The 17,447-nt window shown below is 47.6% G+C and overlaps 1 protein-coding gene across 3 annotated transcripts in view; it reads left to right on the top strand.

Annotated features, from left to right (window-relative positions):
- LOC146782613 (beta-galactoside alpha-2,6-sialyltransferase 1-like) overlaps positions 1–17,447 on the top strand; it is a 471,648-nt gene that overhangs the window by 191,227 nt on the left and 262,974 nt on the right. The window contains exon 2 of one of the 3 annotated variants that reach the window (XM_085636950.1): positions 12,756–12,933. The exons of the other annotated variants lie outside the window; for them this stretch is intronic. The gene's annotated coding sequence lies outside the window, so the exon portion shown is untranslated. The remainder of the gene's footprint in view (positions 1–12,755; positions 12,934–17,447) is intronic. 3 annotated transcript variants of the gene reach the window in all.

The raw sequence follows: 17,447 nt of genomic DNA, 5'->3' as shown, positions 1-17,447 counted from the left end.
TCGTGAGGGGGAAGAAGAACAAGAAAAAAACATTCCCATTATTCACATAAGGGAAAGGATTAATATTTTCTCAGGTATAACAGTAATGAAGGCACTCGGTGAGAATATTATTTTAACACACAAGGACCTCATCCAATTCAAAGAATAGGCAACCTTAATGACAATATACCAGAAGAATTCCAGACTGTTTAAAACATTATTAATACGAGACCCTATAGCATAGTTATATACAACGATATGAGAGGGACAGCGCCCATTATCACTTAATCCCAGTGGCTCCCCTCCTTTGCAGAGCACGCATGACTAGATCTCGGGACGTATCAAACCACCTCATTTATGAGAATGATATAATTAATCCTTCTTCAAAGCTTGAAAGCATGTACTAACAGCACCTGATTCTATAAACATAGCTATAAATGCTATATTGTCATTAAGGTTGCCTATTCTTTGTTTATGTATATCACGGTTGCTTTATTCACACATCACTGGGTGGCATTGGATACCTTTAAAATTTTAATCCATCTAATACTGTTTCACAAATATCTTCTTTCAGCCTTGAGAAAGCCCTGGCCCGATACTGAGCCATAAGGGTGAAACACGTGTCGGCTGTTTACTTCTGCTCCAAATGCGCCTGTTCGCCTTATTTGAAAAATACAATCCTTAATGATTGGATTATCTGAAACAGAAGTCTTTCGTTTGAACAAATAAAATAATAATTTGGACCTATCAACCTATATTGATTTTTTTCACCTTTAAACTTAATTGAGAAGGAGTGAATTGACTCACAACTGAATGCATGTACTTTTTTGAGACCATAGAGGTCCAGTGTCTTGAGTCATCCTCCACAAGGAATAAGTTATACAAAAATTGGGCAATCTCCTCCAGAATTGGGATCCCTGGACCTTGGTATTTCTGCATTAGTGTTGTGAAGGGTATCACTCCCCCCCTTGACCACAGGTTTCCCACACAGTATGTACATATTGGGTGCCATTTGTCGAAACCAGGGATTCTGCTCATGTTACCCAGACTTTCGGCCTCCTTAAGTGGAGTGATCTGTGTTATTTTGTTGTTCCATCCCATATGCTCCTGGACTGCGTGCCAAAGTTGAACTGTGATTTTTGTTGGGCACGTAAGTTGAAGATGTCGGGGAGAGGTGTAAAGTACCCTGGTATAGCCCCCTTCCCTAAAACATATCTGTCCATCCTATATTTGGATTCGTCCGGCAGTCAATGAATACACTGGTTGATGGCCACTAGTTGTGCAGCCCAATAATATTTCCGTATGTTGGGCAACACTATACCCCATCATACCACCCGCATATCAGCGTCTGGTATACTATCCTTGGAGGCTTCCCGTCCAAAAAGGAACGTCCTCTGGTCACTTTCTATTGTCTTAAAGTACTTGGAGGGGATTGAGAATGGTGTGTTCTGCAGTATATAGAGAAACCGAGGGAGAGCCATCATTTTGAAGAGAGCAGCTCTCCCTAATAGAGTGGTAAAGTCCTCCAGTGACGCACGTCGCTCTGCAAGCACTGTAGTGCGGGCAGGAGATTAGGATGGTAAAAAAGATCAAAGCCAGTAGTGATGTAGACACCGAGGTAGCAGAAGCCCTCTGTCACAACTTCTGCCTCACACTCTTTGGGAAGTGAAGGGAGCACTCCATGTAATGCATGTATGGTAGACTTCGACCAGTTAATGTCGTAACCCATATTTTTGCCACAGTTGGTTAATATGTTAAATATTCTATGTATCGAGGTTTTGGGAGACGCTAGATAGAGAAGCACGTTATTAGCATATAAGGATATTCTATCTTCCCCATTCTCGGTCCAGCCCCTAATCAATGGATCGCAATGGATCCAGGAAGCCAGGGGTTATAGCATTAGGGCAAAAATTAACGGCAATAGGGGACAGCCCCGCCTTGCCCTTCTCCATAGGGGTAATTTGGGAGACGTTCTATTATTTACCTCTACCTGTGCCATTGGGTCTGTATAAAGGAGTCTTAGCCATGCAATGAATTTGGGGCCAAATACCATCCTCTCCAACATTGCAAACATGTATGGCCATTCAACGGTGTTGAAGGCCATATGTGCGTCGAGCGACATGACCACCCCATCTTCCCTCAGCGTACCTACTCTCCTCAACACTCATTGGAGCCTTTGTAAATTAAGTGCAGTTTTTCGTTCCAGCATAAAGCCAGATTGATCGGGGTGTACCAGCTTTGAGATAATCTGGATCAGGTGCATGGCAAGTAGCTTGGCTAGGATTTTGACTTCTGCATTAAGTAGGGAGATGGGGCAGTAAGATGTGCAGCTATCCCTTGATTTTCCCTCCTTCTGGATCACCACTATAGAGGCTAGACGTTGGTCTTCCAGAAGTTTCCCTCCATTTGACTTTCTAAGGACATATTCTTAAGGTAGGGGGCTACCTCGTTGGCTGCTAATTTATAGAGCTCAATCGGGAAGCCATTAGGCCCCATTGCCTTTCCACATTGTACGCTCTGGATCCCCTGGCCCACCTCGTCATCCATTATGTCGCCCTCTGCTAGGGTCCTCTGAGCTGAGGGTGGGGAGGGGAATGTCTGCTAGCAGCTCTCTGGCTTCCTCTCTCGTTGATGTCCCCATCAGCTAGTAGACACGATGGAAGTAGGTAGCAAACGCGTCTGCTATCTGCTGTGGGCCTCTGAGTGTCTCACCTGCCTCTGTGATGATGGCGGTAACCAGTCTGTTGGCTCACTCCCACCTCTTGAGCCAGGAGGGCAGTTTCCCTGCCTGTCTCCTACATCATATGTTTTTATGCCATGTGGCTATGTAATTGACCTTCGCGGCATCTGTTGCTAGTTCTGTATACTCTTTCGTATTTCGATTTAGGGTATGTTTGGCCTCATCTGGGTTACTTCCTATCAGTTCTACCTCTGGTTATTGAAGTTCTTTTTCGAGAGTCTCAAGTGTGGCTCTCTTTTCCTTTTTGAACCCCACCATTAATGAGATGGCTTGCCCTCTGACAACAGGTTTAAAGGCTTCCCATAAGGTCTGCATCGATCGAACCGACCCCACATTTTCTCTAAAGTAACAAATTTATGGCCTGGAGCAATCCTTTTCTCACCTGAGGGATTTTAAGGCATCATTGGTTGATCGGCACTCTCTCCCTTGGTCGTGGCACTGCTTCAGAGTCGACCGCCCATATCGGCGAATGCTCCGATATTCCCCTTGCCAGGTGACGTATCTCCTGTAAGCACACTGCTAGATCAGCCAGGGTGAGTACATAGTCTATTTTTGGAGAGACTATTGTATGCCCCTGACCCATGAGTAGAACGTAAAGAGCTATGCTTCTGGGATATGAGTTTTCCACACGTTCACCAACCCCATGGCGCCAAGAAAGTCGGAGAGTTGTGAGTTAGCACGCAATGGGTTTCGTGGCAGGTACCGGTCCTTCTGGTCTGAAAGTGTACCATTAAAGTCTTCCCCCGATCAGGAGTTTCCCTTCTGGATAGTCTAAAAGCACATCACCTATATATTTGAAGGCCAGTGCGTGTAGAGTTGGGAGGACATATATCATTATTATATTAATTGTCTTGCCATTACAGGTCCTGAACACTGGCGCGTATCTGCCCTGTTCATCCACACAAGTGCGGTCGATGGCCAGGGGAAAAGCTTTTCACTGGAGTAACCCCACTCCTCTAGATCCTGTGGTGAAGTCCGCATGCACTACCAATTTGTATCCCAACGGTCTAGGGCCATACAGGAATTACCAACCTGTTGAGTCCCTTGGAGTAGGACAACATCTGGGGAATGTCGCCTAACGTACTGGAGTACTCCTCCTCTTTTTACCCTATCTCCCAGGCCATCAACATTCCAGGAGAGAAGACTCAGTCCAGGATCTGTATCAGTGTTTCGCACTGTCATTTTGGCAGTCCCGCCGCCCACTCCTGCCCGTTCGAGGTATGGTCATGTGGCAGCCGCGGTCGGTAGTAGGAGTACCTGCAGGGCGGTGATGTGGGGAGGGGGAGGGGCAGGGTGGGGGGTAGTAAACCATGGATTACGGAGGTTTACAGGTAAGTTAACATATAAATTAATAAAATGAATTTCGTTGTGTGCACTGCATCCCCAAATGCGATGCAGTGCACGCAACGAAATTCATTTTATTAATTTATATGTTAATTTACCTGTAAACCTCCGTAATCCATAGTTTACTACCCCCCACCCTGCCCCTCCCCCTCCCCACGTCACCGCCCTGCAGGTACTCCTACTACGGACTGCGGCTGTCATGTTGTAGGCGTGCTAGGTAGAGTGACAATACTAATATCAAGCGTTCTACGATGCATGGTGCAATTAATGAATCGTACCCTTGTCAACCCCTTCAAACTCATTTCTAACAGCAGGGAGTGACTGTTCTTCCCTTTTTCACCCGCTCCCTCTGTATCATGAAAGTAACAACAGTAAAACATTTTACTTAGTGTACCCCCTCCCTGCCACCCTGCAATCTGGGTTTGAAACTAACCACTTCCCTAACTATGCAGAGTGCCTGTCGCCCTATCCCAGTCTGAGTCATGGGGGACCAGCGCTTCTCCCCTACATCCACTGCCTATATTGTTAGGGAACCAGATTTTATTACCTATTTGCGTTGTGGTTCTCCTGCATCTCTGTACAAGTCAGTGTCCCTCTTCCTGGTTTGTCGTGGGACTCACCTGTGCCAGATTAGTTCCTTGGAGCCAGCGACTCTGTTACGGGCAAGAAGAGTTAATTTCTGTTGTTTCCCCTCTCCAAGATTCCCTCGCATGGTCCCTTGTGCCGGTGGCCTTTTCAGTTGTCTGTCACACCGGGCCTTGGGGCTGCTCCCTCCCACCACTCTCCACCCTTCGATCCACACCTACGCTATCTCCGGTGTCTCGAAAAACCACACCTTGCCCTGAGGCTCGAGCCTTAATTTCACCGGGAAAAGCATGGAGTATTTCACCCCCCTGTCATGCAGTTCCTTTTTGACTTCACTGAACGATCTTCTTTGCTTCTGAACCCTGACAGTGAAGTCGTGCAAAAAGTTATGGTACTGTTTTCATATTTTACCTGCAGTGCGCGCATAGCTGTATGCAGGAAAATGTCCTGGTCACAGGAATTGAACAGGCAGGCCAGGCTGGGTCTCAGTGGGGCCCCCGGCTTGAAACCCGGTGCACCATTTCCACCGTGAAGAATTTTGAGAGGCCTCGTAGCTGCAAATGTTGTGTTATCAGTTCCTCCACGAAAAGGTGTGTTGCTGGTCAATCTGCGCGTTCTGGAACTCCAATGATCCAGACATTATTATACCCCGACTGCCCCTCATAGTCATTTAGCTTTGCTTCTAGAACTCGGCTGATGGTTTGCAGCTCTTTGACTTATTGCTGTAGGATCTTCGAGTCTCCATAGAGCAATGTTGTGGTGGACTCTACAGTTTTGACTTTGTCTCTCATTTTTCCAAGGTCTGCTCTGAGTAGCAAGATGTCAGATGAGATAGAGTCCATTCTGTGTTCTAGTGAAGTGCGCACGGCCATGATCACTTCCATAATGTCTTTGAAGGTGAGGTCTCTGGACTCTTTGGTTGGGCCGCGGCTGCAGGTTGTGATGGCACTGTTGCCTCCGACGCTTGGCATTTATACATCGTAAATTTGTCAAGTTTAGTTTGGTGCACTCCTCTCAGTCCCTTCCTTCTAGTCATCACAATCAATTGGGAGGATTTTGTCAGTCCAGCTGGTGGACCGGGATTCCGGGGGTACTAACCACCGCCGGACTGTGGGGGCGAGCCCTCCCAACGTGGCCTGTCTGGTTTCTCCCCAGGTGGGGGAGGGTCGGGACCTGTGTTGCAGTTCCACTGTCTATGTGCCACCTTTCAACTTCTTACTGTGATCGTGGTCTTTCAGTGGAGCAGTGCGGAACCCTGCGATGTTGGCCCTGTCTCCCGGGCCTCTAATTATGGACCTCTTCACCCAGTGGGGCCCCTGTCCAAGTGCCTCTTGGGTGGTTCTGCCACCTTGCCTTGCCCTGCACCGTTCCACCGGTCAGGGAGGGAACAGGCCCGCGCCCGATCCCTCTGTATGCTTTTGTCTTTACCTTATGCCCAACAGGGCCTCCACTCTACCACAATACATTTGGGCGTGGCCTACACTCCAGGCCCGCAACACACCCGGTCCCTCTCAGCTCCTTAGTTTCAACCCGGCCTCTACGCCACCGCCTCTGAGTCGGGGATGTTCTCCTCCAAGGCCCTTATTGCTGTATCTGGTGGTCAAGTGCACTGTTGGGTGGGAGCACCTCCTTTAATTGTCGCTCCCGCTATCGAGACTTCGGATGGTCCCCAAGATTTGCCTCACAGCCACCAGGGACATTTACCGCCTGCATTTGTACTCCTCATCTGCCCGGCTGCTGGGTCACCGCCTTGCCTGCTTACCGAAAGTGCTCCCAGGTTTGCTCTCAGGGCAGCAAGGAAGGCTCTACACCGGCCTCGCCTTCAGATCCGGGTCGATTTCCTGCGTGTCCAGCTTTGCTATCTCTGCCGCTCTTCTCTCTTGGAGCCCCGCTCCATCACTCGTGGAGGAAGCACTATGTGTCTGACGATTCTTTGTCCCTCATCGATTGGGTTTGGTTTCTCGCCTGTCCACAGGTGTCACCGCTCGGCCCTTGGCAAGTCTGGTTACTCGAGGTCTCGGCGTATAAGGCAGGCCTCCGACATCAATCACGCCGTTTTGGACTTCAGGGGAAAAATTCAGCTCTGCTGCCATAGTTTCACCATCAAGAGGGCTCTGATGTGTCATTCTGGTTCTCCGGATTACGGATATGTTGTCGGATTACGGGGGGATTGGGCAATGGATCGGCAAAGCCTCTCTAACTAGCTGCCATCGGCGCTTAGCCACGCCCCGACTCCTACATTCTTGTGTACCAGGTGTAGGCCTGGGCCAAAATTCCGTTCCGTTCGCGGAAATTGTGATAATTTGGCATTTTCGCGTTCCGCGGAAAGCGCGAAAATGTCAAAATTTCCGCATTCCGCAGCTCAGCGATAATTTGTTTCTTGCACGCGCTGTAAAATAATACATTCTCGCGTGCGCGCGATCGCCTTACCTGAATCCCCCGGTTCGCCGACAAGTTTTCCCGATCCGGTCGCGTTCTCCACAAGATGTTGGATTGTTGGTAGCCATTTGCGCTGTCTCGCGACAGTTCGCGCCCGCAGTAACGTCATGCGTCGCGCAATCACGTCTTTCTTCTCGCGATCATGCACCACGAGACAAGTGAAAACAAGATGGCCGCACCCGCGAGCAACCGCATGGGTAAGTTGGCGAGCCGCGACCACGCAGAAAACACCGCGAACGGGCGGAAAAAAAACTTCCGCATCTTCGCGATATTTCCGTGTGTTTGCAGAGATTTTTAACATTTTCGCGATAATTTGTGAAAGTGAATTTCGCAAATTCCGCCCACCCCTAACCAGGTGCCATCTGTAAGTGTGCACTCTCTGGGCTTCTGTAAAAGCAGCGGTGAATGTGTAAGGAAAAACTGCAGTATGAGTGTCTGATCATGGTGTCTGCGCCAGCGGACACCCAATGTGATCATGTCTCCAGGAGCTCCCTAAACGCTTTTAGAGGTAGGTTTTCCTGATATTTGCATCATACAGTACTCCCTCTAAATTGTTAACTTCACCATAAATTAAACTTAAAGCAAGTGGAACTTGAACTCAAGCATGAAATCCAGCCATTGTTCGGGGTGAGGAGAGTTTGTGTTCAGCTTTTTTGCATTTTTTTCTCACTTTAAAATATCTGTTTCTCCTATATAGAGGTTTCACAAACTTCCAACCATTTTTTTTTGTTTGGTTTTTCATTTAAGGGGACTGGTGCAGTTGTTTAGAAGATTAATGACATATTATGTGTTAGAGGTTGCGACGAATCACCCTTCTGTTTTGTTAAACTGGGGACATAAGTGTTTTTTAAAATTCTAGTTCTATTGTTATGTTGTACAGACCACTGATTATAATTTGCTCCTAATTGCATGCTTTATTGTTTACTCTTTCCGCTCATCTTTTTTCCTCCTTTACTATTCTGCCACTTTCTGCCTATCTGAAGCTGTGGTGTGAAACAGTGCAGGGGGCCAATCATCTCGGCTTTAAATGGTTCAGGAGAGGAGCAAAAGGTGCTTGTGTTCGTTCCTCACTGCTTTTATGTCTTCTGTCATGTGTGCAATGTCCTGCTACTTAGCTGTGGTGCCACTTCGCGTGACGGGACGCATCTACTGGCTATATTCTGTAATATGTACCTAGGCGCACAGTGTGACTTCACATTAGTAACCCAAGACACAGCTGTGGAAAACAATATTCAGGGGAAGGGCAGGCTTCCCACCATAACTGATTGTAATAAATAAACAAGCATTGGCATAGCCAATAGGTCTCGCCTTTGGGACCTTATAAGTTTTTAGCCATGCAACAGTTGCATAACTAAACACTTATAAGGTCCCAAAAGCGAGACCTATTGGCTATGCCAAGCGGCCGTGCGGCCGCAAAAGTGAAAGTAATCGCGGTAAAAGTGGCGCGCACGCCCACGCACATGCGCTGTAGCTCTAGGCTGGCCTGGTAGCACTTTTTGGAGCCCTCTCAATAAGTCTCGCCAGACCAGCGCATGCACTGGGTCAGGCGAGACCTAAAAACATCAAAAGCTCACATGTCCACTTCTATAAAAATTGTCCAGCACAAGGTACTCTCAGGCACAACACTGCTACACCTTTTGTATTAGTTTTTAGGTCCCGAGTATACGAAAGTGCAAGATGTCTGCTTCTAAAAGACCTATTGTGAATTTACTGTGGGCTTTGAGCCCATCCATTGATTGCCATCTTTCAGCTTTATTGTCACTCTCATTAACTTGCTTTTTATTCGTTGCCATGTGTGGGTTTTCTTATGTGTTTGTCCCTCCTCTGGCGCATAGCCTCTTTACTTGCGTCCTTGGATTACTCACTTTGTTGAAAATTACCCTTTCCTTTTTCTAACCACTCCATAAGGGTGCATGTATTTTCCAGCTATTTCTCTTGTGTACTTCTACCCTCTTCCTGTGTAACAGCCCACACTGCATCAGTTTCTTAGAACACTTAGAATGTGCAAAAATAGGAAGAGGCAATTTTGGTTAATTTAAAATCGCGTTTTTATGAAGTGCTATAGCACATTATCTATTTACAACGCCAATAGCTCAAAGTTTCATAAAAATGCCAGACAGATTAGATTGCAAATGCTTGTTTTCCTGTCGCTACCGGGACGGTACACTTGTGGAAGGGAAAATATTCAAAACAGTTTTACAGGAATCGCTGCACAAGAGACCGCCTGCAGCAGGACTCTGGACAGCCACTGAAGCTGGGTGAGAGTCGCACAGGGGCCCATAGCTAGGCCGCGCACCGGGACATGTCTTCACCCTTTTCTACGTTCTGATGCAGTCCTCGGGCTTGGGGCGCACGGCGCGCGTGCACATGAAATCAGCTCCTCTGGTGCCAAGCTGCGGGCAGAAGGCCACTTTGAAGGAAAGGGCAGCTCGCGCACGTGCTCGAGGATCTGTAGTCGGAGTTTCTTTAAAAACAAGCATTGGCATAGCCAATAGGTCTTGCTTTTGGGACCCTAGAAGTATTTAGTTATGCAGCAGAATATCCTTGGTGCAACAACACCAACTGTTGCATGGCTAAACACATATTAGGTCCCAAATGCGAGACCTATTGGCTATGCCAATGCTTGTTACTTTGTATTGTTGGATTTGTAGTCCTCGTTTTACTTTGGAAGAAATGTAACGTACAAATCCCAGAATGCAGAAGCCAGACCATCGACTGGATGACCTCGCGCATGAAAGTGGGAAACTGGAGGGCTGTGAATTTCCTGGGGACTCCAGGAAAGCAGAGGCTCCGCTACATTCTTGAGATTTTCGGGGGTGAGTCGGAGATCCACTGAATTTCTCGGTGTAAAGAAGAGACTTTTATTGCAGCATTTGCAAAACAGACGGAAAAGCACCAGCCCGACTGCTCACCTTGCATCATTTATATATAACCACTTAGATGAGGAGGCGGGGTTCCGGGAGTGGGAGGCGGAAGCTACTAAGTGACTCCCTCCCTAGACATTTTCCAATAGTAATTAGCGTGGTGAATTTTTAAACTGCAAATATAATTTAAAGACAAAACTGCCAGTCCCATAATGCAGTTCGGCTGTCTAAAACGCCATGGCTGACAGAAGATGCGCACGCGGAATGTCGGCACTTGACAGCTAGACATTGTGAGGCGTGTGATTGACAACGGGTGGTGAGATGAGCGTGACTGAGGGCAGAACACCAACCGAAATATCAAACAGTTCAAAAGCAAAGATTCAATGACAGTGTTTTCTGTGGTACTGGGAGTGAGCTTCTTGTTTCACGATGAGCGAGTGGACCATGTCCTAAAAGACTGTGGCTCTGGTAGGGCAGCAGCAGTGGGTTATTTTAAAGAAATAGTGGATTTAAAGCACAATGGAAGCATTGGCCGTGCAGGTGCCCAAAAGTGAAAGTGATCGCAATGCACTTAATTGCCCGTGACGGAGAGAAGACAGATGGCGGTTGCACGCGTTCACGCGCAATGCACGCAAAAGTCGAGCAACCAGCGCATGCGCTGCTCTAGGCTCGACCTAAAAATGTAAGGCCGCTTGTTAGGTCTCGCTGAGCACAGCGCATGCGCTGGCTCGGAGAGACATTTTGTGTGTGAGATTTTTAAGTGCTGCTGGCTGGCCTAGCGATTGCGTGCACGTGAGCGTGCACGCGCGCAGCCGCCATGCGCTAGGTCAGCCAGCGGCACTCGTGAACGCCTTTCTGCGTCATCGCCATCACTTTCGATTTCATAGCGACCGTGATCGCGATGACTTTCGTGGCCAATTCTTGTGTTTTTAATATGTAATCTTACACATGACCACTAGAGGGACCCCTATATATAAAATGAACACACATACTGACCGCTTACTTTAAATTGTTTGGTTCATTTCTAACGAGGTTTATCCTACCGTACAAAACGTCTACGTACTTGTTTTATTTACCTACTGCTTTCATCACCCTCCACTCAATAAAGATCTTTTAACGCTCTTTTATGTTTGGTACCCATCTCCCACTCTTAACTGCATGCTTTTTTTGTGCATTTTTATAGATCACAAACTTGGTCCAAGGGTATTGGAGCACTTTACTTGAGAAACTGAGGTTTTATATGAGAACCAGACATTACCCATTTTCTTCTTATTCCTATTCCTAATCCACTTCTTGGACCTTCTTGCTATATATATTCAAATCCTATTTTGCTGAATCTTTAAGTATAATAGAGTAATACAATCACAAGTAAATGTCGTATAACAAACGCCCTTAAAACATCAGTGTGCTTCCGAAAAGGATCTAATGCAATTTTCATGGTACCGTGTACTAAAGCATTAAGGCTTGGTGCGAAGTGGAAAGTGGATGCCGGAGAAAAAACATATTTAAGGACATTAATATTTATCATACTTTTAACTTCATCCTCGTATTCTATCACTTCCTTGTTGTCCATCATGGAGGCAGTTTGACAACAGTCTGAGGTCCCCCTGGGAACACTTTCCGCCACATAAAACCTCGTGCATGGACAAATGCTGTTGTGGAAGTAATGATGGTGATTGTAGTGGAAATGGTTGTGGGTGTCATAGTGGTAATGGCTTACGCTTGAGGCCTGCCAAAAAACGGAGTCCACAGCAGTAAGAAAATTACAAAAAAGATGGAATTCTGTATTCTATTAGATAAGAATTCATGTGTGATCATGAAGTGCATTTTCAGACGTAAAACAGTCTCTCCTGCTTTGCATGCGAGCACTTCATAGAAAGGGGAGATACACCTCACAGCAATTCGCTAAGGTGAGCCAGTAGTTCCTTTCCCCCTAACCCCACCTCCAAAGTCAACGCTGGGTATTTTAGAGAACTGTTAATACGTCTTTAAGACAGACGTGCCTTCGAGGCAGAACTAACAAGCATTTGCAATGCAATAGGTCTCACATTTAAGTGAGTTTCAGCTATTGTAAATGACAATGCCTTTTATTTTTGTTTCCGGTTTTAAAACATAAATAAAAGGCATTGTTATTTACTTTTTTTTTTTAAATGTATTGAGCAGATGCATAAAGAAACATATGGAACATTTGGATACAGCAGATACTCTAAAGTACAGTGTTGCATATTCCGGCGACATACCAGTTGAATACAAATCTTATAAAATACAGTGGTTAATGTCCCTAGTTAATATTAAAGTAAAGTGCTAAGGTGCATCCACTGCAAACTTTCCTTAATCTTCCTAGGAAACTCATGCTAAGTGCAGTATTCAAGTACATTTCTTTTTTTTCTTTCATGTTATTTACAATGCCAATAGCTCAAATTCGCGTAAATGTGAGACCTATTGCATTGCAAATGCTTGTTTTTATTATTGCTTCTTGTCCTCCTTCGTGCGTGCTCTATTGAATTGGGGTTTGTGATGCGCCGTTTTTCCGAATTCACTCATGGTGTATCTATTAGGTAACGCCCTGTCATATCCAGCATTGCTAGAAAGCAATAGTTGCTGTTTTCTTGATAAAGAACAAAACAAAGAGGTGTTTCAGGAAAACAATCCCGAATATCTGGAAAGCCTGACCAACTTCAGTCAGATTAACATATTTATTTGCTTGGGGTTTACTCCCCCCCTTACTCTTCATTTAATGCAATAATTCAATATTGCAAAACACTGTACATTTAATGATTGTACTATCTTTTACAACTCAACAGAAAAAGACTGCAAAGAATGCCATGAACTGATCTAGTCTCACTATGTCCCCTCCTGCGAATGACACTGGTTTCATCCTCACGTTCTGCGCAGCTACATCATGGAAAATGTCCTAGAAGCAGCCGGACCGGTTTGGCGCCTTTGCTGGTCCCTAATTCAGACTGTCATGGTGGCAAGAAGGTAAGAAGAAGAAACTCGCAGGTGTTTGAAGGAGAGGCAGGCCCTCGAGGTAGGAACAGACGCCCTTCTGGGCCAGGCCCAATCATTACTTTCAGTGGTCAAGAAGACTGAGGGAGTGGGTGAGGGGCGGCGATGAGGCACTTGGACCTGTCTTAGGAGGAGCATCTCACAGCGCGAGCCACCGAGTGCTAGAGCGGTGCCCAGGAGAGTTGGATCAGAGAGACGAAGGAAGAACGGCAACTACCAACAGGGCACTGCCCCTGCTGTCGCTGCTGCTGGCGTCATCACTGATAGTGGCATAATCATAGGTACACCTACTTCCTTGTCAGTTTTCTTTAATAAGGTTTGACCTTGGCAGTCTTTGGCTTTACAAGAATGTTGTGGGCTGGACAAACATTCATGCACTTAGCATGTTCTGCACCCAAGCTGCATACAGACTGGGTGGAGAACATGCTCAGGCTGCCATTCCCCATGTGAGTGCCGAAACACGGCGCTCAGACTAATCACAACGCTCCTCCCCCCCACCATCACAGCCCCGCCCCACTACTAATTTGCAGGACCAGCCGCGACGGTGGTGTTTACTTTTCTTTCTCTGATCTGAAAGTGAGATAATGTATTTAAGAATCTTGTCAGGTACTGGGAAAAAACTTTTTTCTTGCATTCAACAAAATAAATAAACTGCAAATATTTCAGAATATATCAGACCGATGAAAGCACAATGAAGTACATTCATCTTGTAATTCGGAAGCGTGGTGGAAACAAATATTTTAATATGATAAAACAAATCAGTGCACTAGGTGATGCCATTTTCACAGATTATCATTTGTGAGTTGTATAATTGTATTAGTAAAATTGTATGTGCAAATGTAATTGGCATTTCAATTGAAAATGTGTTTTCTGTAATGGAAGTGTTCTACCAGACAGTGCATACTCCACACTACGCTACTCCACTCTACACCCCTCCACTCTATGCCACTCTACTCTACAACACTCTACTCCATGACATGACACTCCACCACACTCCATGCCACTCTGTCACTTCACACTAGACCACTCTACTCCACTCTACTACACTTTACACCACTTCACTCTATGCCACTCCACACCACATCACTCTACTGTACTGTATGACACTTTATACCACTCTATGTCCCTCCACTCTAAGCTCCTCTACTTCATGCCCCTCCACTCTACACTCCTCCACTGTACTCCACGACACAACACTCAACTCTTTGCTACTCCAGCTCCACGCGTATCTACTCTACGCCACTCTCCTCATCTTGGCTAAAACACATTGGCAAAGCCATCAACTCTTACATAGATGAGACCTATTGGCTTTGCCAATGCATGTATATACTTTCAACCATTGAAAATCAATTTTAAAAACGGCCCCTAGAGGGCATCTAAGTTTGATCATAAACATGAAATAATAAATTTCACCTTAGAGAGCATTGTATTCCAAGTATCTTCCCTTAAACACACACAGGCCACATTAACTGCAGCCATAGACTTAGGACACTGCACTCCAAGTGTAGAAAACATGCTCCAGCCTGGTGGATGCTTGAAACAAAGGATGAAGCCTGGGATGGCCTTCCTATTTGCGACTCCTCCAACTTTGGGTCAGTATTTTTTTAAAACATGTCCATGGGCCTTTGGAGGGAGCTTTGATGCCTCTGCAGCTCCCCTGCGCTTTTTTTTGTATGTTCTTGATGGTGGCCCGCCGTCCTGGGGTGACCATAGCAGCAGAATCAGTGTTAGTCAGTTTCATCCCCACGGGTCATTAGGGGGCACTTCTCAGGGAGCTCATGCATTTTTAATGAGACTCCCCGGCCGCTTGTTTGTGAATTTTTTTTTTTTTTAACTCGGGTCCCCGTTCCTATCCAGTCTTCCCAAAGTCCGTTGCTGGTCAGGAACAGCCCAGGCAGCCCTCCTCTGGCTGTAGTAGCTGGCAACATTTCCCTCACTGCCCGCAGGAGCCAGCAGCTTCTCACTTCCTGCTCGCTCTTGCGTGATGACCCTCTCCCCCAGATATGGGCACGGGGAGAGGGGATATTCCGACCACTACTGGGGGGGGGGGGGTGCGACGCTGCTCCCCCTTCACCACTCATTTTGTAGGGCCCAGAGTTGGGGGTCCCAGAGCCCTAGCTTTACTTGTGGGGTGCAACAACTCTCCCCTCTCCTTGTAGTGATGGTGGCCCGGAGATAGGGGTTCCGGGCCCCCATGCAAAAAACCGGCCTGGGTGCTGGGTACCTTGGGCCCTAGAGGTCTGCAGAGGGGGCTGTGCACATGCCCTCTCCAAGGATGAATTTTCACAAATATCTTGCGTGGTGACCCCTGCATCCTGGCCCACACCTGGGGGGGAGGTCGGGGAGCATTTTTCAAGTTTGTAGAGGAGCAGCACGCGCTCTGTGTTTGCCGCTGACCGCGGCCCCCGCAGGGGGCCACCAAAGCGGTCGGTGCCCTAGTGTCACCCGGGCACCGGTCACCCTTTCCCGCCTCACCCTCCTGGGGGGGGGGGGCAGGGACTCCGGCCGGTGTCCCCCTCCTCTTTCCTGTCCAGAAGTGACGCGACGGGCATCACTTCCGGGGCTCCTCTGGGCGTGGGGGGAGGCTATATAGCCCTCCCCCACTATGCCGGCGACCTATACAAGCGTGGAGGGAGGCCTGGCATGAGGGGCCGGGTTCAAAGCTGCAGTCCGTGGGCCGCATTGACACAGGGTGAAGCACCACTTAAGCCGCATCAAGGGTTAAGATGACAGTAGAGCAGTTACTTGCCTCAACCCGCCTAGTAACATATTTGACAATGCGCAGGGGAGGATGCCACTGCAGCCAGTGCGACCCCTTGGCGGCTGTGGGCACAGGCTAGAGTCTCGTCGCCGAACACATAGGCTCACTCCAAACTTGGAAATGTTTCACAAAAAGCAGCCTCAAAACCTGGTCGTATTAGAATTTCGTTGCCATGGCTGGACGTACTGATATGGATATGTTCCCCGTTGCCTTTGTTTGGTTCGCTCGCTAGACAGTGTCTCTCATAGTCCTTGAATGGCCTTCCATAGTTGCTGCAATTATGAGAATGCCACACATAGTTATCAGAAACCTGGCAGCTAGGGATGGGGGTGGCTAGCCCAGGCACGGCCGGCATCGGGTGCCTGGGCCCCCCAGGTTAGATCGTACAGCTTGGGGGCCCATACACCTTTTTGGCCTCCTTTTCCCTAGACATTCTCATAGGGCTCTGCTTTTAACTTCCCCCAATTCGGGTCACAATTATCCTGGCCTTTCATTAGGGTTCACACTGGCCAGCGGTTTTCATGTTTTCCCCCTCAGGGCCACAAAAAGGTCCCAAGGTCCTCATTGCTCTCATTCTGATGGAATGCGGTATGGATAGTTGGTCACTTTGAGGAGCGAGTCAGCAAACCTAGATTTAACCCCACCGATCAGTGGCGGCACGTCAGCAAGGCCTTTGCACGGCATGCCCTATGTTTGGCCTGCTGGAGAACTTTATTACTGGGACGCACGAGTTAGCCAGCCCCGACATCCCATGTAGATTTCTCCCCCGACAACCGCAGCACTAGGCCTGCACACCCTGCCAGCTACTTATCCGTAGCAAATGGCGATGTGAGTTTTCAGCACGCAGCAATGGGGGTTCAGATCATGGAGCTCTTGGGGCGCACATGGGTGCATGCAGGCACCAGAGGCAACAAGCTCCAGACCGCCGGTTACGATGGTGAAGGTGCGGGGTCACGGCACAGGGAGGCCCACACCATCCGCTCCAATGCTGACCGGCAAGCGGGACATAACACAGCAGGGAGCATTTTACAGTCCTAAATGTGAGAAATGTAGTTCTTAGGTGTGAAAATTATTGGGGCAAAAATGTAGCACACAATTTGTAGTCACTGCAACAATGCCCAACAGCCTTGAATCCTAGGCAAGTCACATACCCTCCCCGGCATACTAAGATCCAGTGACCCAGCTGCCCACGGAAAATGCAGAGCTAGCACACAGTGGATACATGCTACCGATAAAAGGCAGGGTTTTTTTATGGTTCCAGTCAGGGACCTTAATGTATGCTCCAATTTTGCACTGGCCATTCGCCAAAGTGCAAAGTGAGACTAAAGGCAGCTACTTTGGCTCTGGTGCGTTCAACATGGCATTTTAAGGTTTGAGGCAGGAATGCCTACTTGCGTACTACAGCACAAGCGGTAGTATTAGCATCTGCCCTTGGAAACACTTAGTTGAGGGCCCCTCTGTTTGGGAGCAGCGTTGGTTTTGATAAAGTCCAGCACCCCTTTTTATGCCCACTAAGGGAAGGTACTGACAGTACACGGGCACTCCCTTCCAATTTCAAAAAATGAGTTTGCATACAATATTCAGGTTGGGGCGCGTTTTCAACATGTTTACACAGCAGCAGCTCACTATTAGTATAGAAGTTCTAGGTGACCCCCCCCCCCACTTAGCATACAGGAGGTTCTGTTTACCAGTGAAACCTGCTAGGGATGGTAAGTGTGGAACACAT

The sequence above is a fragment of the Triturus cristatus genome, chromosome 12, assembly GCF_964204655.1.
Source record: "Triturus cristatus chromosome 12, aTriCri1.1, whole genome shotgun sequence".
NCBI lineage: Eukaryota > Metazoa > Chordata > Amphibia > Caudata > Salamandridae > Triturus > Triturus cristatus.
Note: the sequence above shows the minus strand (reverse complement) of the source record. Positions and strands in the feature narration are given on the sequence as shown.